The sequence below is a fragment of the Arachis ipaensis genome, chromosome B10 (assembly GCF_000816755.2).
Source record: "Arachis ipaensis cultivar K30076 chromosome B10, Araip1.1, whole genome shotgun sequence".
NCBI lineage: Eukaryota > Viridiplantae > Streptophyta > Magnoliopsida > Fabales > Fabaceae > Arachis > Arachis ipaensis.
The window spans coordinates 80,101,140-80,104,484 of record NC_029794.2 but is presented as its reverse complement, the minus strand read 5'-3'; positions in this window follow the sequence as shown (position 1 = coordinate 80,104,484).

The following is a 3,345-nucleotide window of genomic DNA, read 5'->3' as shown; positions in this document are numbered from 1 at the left end:
AAGGTTTAACAAGATCGTCAAGGGGGTTGATCAACATGGGCAAAAAATCACTAGTGATGGAACCTACTTCTTGATCAATTTCCTTCTACTCTCTGTTTACTTCTGCAACATTACTCTTTCCTTCAACATCCCCTTCAAACTTCTTGGAAGAGGGTTCTTCAATTCGGTATTCCTTTATGTGCTCAACGTATCCTAAACATCCATCCACTACTTCCTTCTGTGCACTAATCTCTATCTTCTCCTCTTGTTGTCCTTCTTGCCTCAATTCTCCTTCCTCACCATGGAGCTTCAAGTTCACATCCTCACGGATCTCCTTGATTGTCTCTCCACATTCAAAAATGGGGGTACTCAAGGTGCATGAACTTAGGTGAGATGTTAAATGATTCACGGTCTCTACCATGCTAGCTATTTTTGCTCTTAGCTCCTTAAACTTAGTTTCATCCTCCTCTTGTCGCCTTAGGATGCGAGATTCAAGGTTTCTCAGTTCTGATATGAAGGCTTCGTCGGGAGGCGGTGATGTTAGAAGAGAGAGTTCATCGGTTAAGGGTAGATTGTTGTAATTGGAAGGTGGTTCATGTTGGTGGAGTTCTTGAGGTGGTGTATGTGGAATTTGTGGTTCTTGGGAATATTGGTATTGGGATGGTGGTTGTTCTATATATGATTCGAACGGCGGTTGATATGGTATGTATGAATTATGGTCATGTAGAGTGGAATATTGGTGTGAGGCTTGTGAGTATGATGTGTAGCTATATTGAGGAATGGGGTCACATGCATATGATGATTGTGGTTGACAACAACAATAAAGGTCATCACACACATTGGACTGGTATACATTAAGATCAGAATTACACCCATAGGAGTTCGTAGGAGGTTGTTGCCATGAAGGTTGTTCATAAGCGTGAAGTTCCTCTTATCCTTGATTTCCAAATCCTTGATGCATATCCTCATTGGAACTTCCATTTCCTACAACATAGTTTGAACTACGCTCATAGCCAAAAGGATGAGAATTCATAATGAAATAGAAAATAAAGACAAAAGGCAATAAGAAATAAAGAAGATAAAATCCTAACTAGTAAAAACTGGCAAACAAACCAAAGTTCAAGCTATTCACAATATGTACAATAACCAATAACATAGCACCATTGGTTCCCCGGCAACGGCGCCATTTTGATGAACGAACTTTTGTTGATATAGAATTTCCTCAATTGAATGAATTCTCGCTGTAAAGTATAGTTCTACACCAACAAACAATCCTCCCAATCAAAAATATTGAGTTGTCAAGAAGAACAAACCCCAAATAAGAATTAACCGGAGTATTTAGACTCTGGGTCGTCTCCCTAGGACACAATGGAGTGCATGCGTATTGGTTATGATGGGGTAAAAAGGGGGTTTTGTTTATGAGATGGCAAGAAAGTAAATTGAGCGAGTAAGTAAAGAAAACAAAATAAAGAACTCTTGGCTAAGACTTAGGTACTTGGTGCACGAAATTGTGATCTCAGGCAACGGCACCAAAAACTCTGTACGCACGTCTTAATAAATCGTTTTTCATTCACAACTTCAATACAACTAACCAGCAAGTGCACTGGGTCGTCCAAGTAATAAACCTTACGTGAGTAAGGGTCGATCCCACGGAGATTGTTGGTATGAAGCAAGCTATGGTCACCTTGTAAATCTCAGTCAGGCAGATATCAAAAGGTTATGGAGTTTTCGAAAATAAATAATAAATAGACAAAAAATAAAGATAGAAATACTTATGTAATTCATTTGTGGAAATTTTAGATAAGCGTATAGAGATGCGTTCATTCCTCTGAACTTCTGTTTTCCTGCTGTCTTCATCCAATCAGTCCTACTCTTTTCCATGGCTGGCTTTATGTAAGGACATCACCATTGTCCATGGCTACTTTTCATCCTCTCTGGAAAATGGTTCGATGCGCTATCACTGCATGGCTAATCGTCTGGAGGCATCACCGTGGTCAATGGCTGCATCCTATCCTCTTGTGAAAATGGTCCAAATGCTCTGTCACAGCACGGCTAATCATCTGAGGTCCTCGATCATACTGGAATAGGATTCATCCTTCTTTTGCGTCTGTCACTACGCCCAGCACTCGCGAGTTTGAAGTTCGTCACAGTCATTCAATCCCAAAATCCTACTCGGAATACCACAGACAAGGTTTAGACTTTGCAGATTATCATGAATGCCGCCATCAATCTAGCTTATACCACGAAGATTCTGATTAAGAGATCCAAGAGATACTCATCCAATCTAAGGTAGAACAGAAGTGGTTGTCAGGAACGCATTCGTGGGGGAATGATGATGATTGTCACGTTCATCACATTCATATTGAAGTGCGAATAAATATCTTAGAAGCAGAATAAGTTGAATTGAATAGAAAAATAGTAGTACTTTGCATTAATTCATGAGGAACAGCAGAGCTCCACACCTTAATCTATGGAGTGTAGAAACTCTACCGTTAAAAATACATAAGTGAAAGGTTCAGGCATGGCCGAGAGGCCAGCCCCCATGATCTAAGAACTAGGCGTCCAAAGATGTCTAATACAATAGTAAAAAATCCTATTTATACTAAACTAGTTACTAGGGTTTACAGAAGTAAGTAATTGATTCATAAATCCACTTCCGGGGACCACTTGGTGTGTGCTTGGGCTGAGCTTGAATGTTACACGTGCAGAGGCTCTTTCTGGAGTTGAACGCCAGGTTGTAACGTGTTTCTGGCGTTCAACTCTGGTTCATGACGTGTTTCTGGTGTTTAACTCCAGACTACAGCGTAGAACTGGCGTTCAACACCCATTTGCGTCGTCTAAACTCGGCCAAGGTATGGATTATTATATATTGCTGGAAATCCCTGGATGTCTACTTTCCAACGCAATTGGAAGCGCGCCATTTTGAGTTCTGTAGCTCCGGAAAATCCACTTTGAGTGCAGGGAGGTCAGAATCCAGCAGCATCAGCAGTCCTTCTTCAACCTCTGAATCTGATTTTTGCTCAAGTCCCTCAATTTCAGCCAGAAAATACTTAAAATCACAGAAAAACACAGAAACTCATAGTAAAGTCCAGAAATGTGAATTTAACATAAAAAATAATGAAAACATCCCTAAAAGTAACTAGATCCTACTAAAAACATACTAAAAACAATGCCAAAAAGCGTATAAATTATCCGCTCATCACAACACCAAACTTAAATTGTTGCTTGTCCCCAAGCAAGTGAAAATCAAATAGGATAAAAAGAAGAGAATATACTATAAATTCCAAACTATCAATGAAACATAGCTCCAATCAGATGAGTGGGACTTGTAGCTTTTTGCCTCTTGAATAGTTTTGGCATCTCACT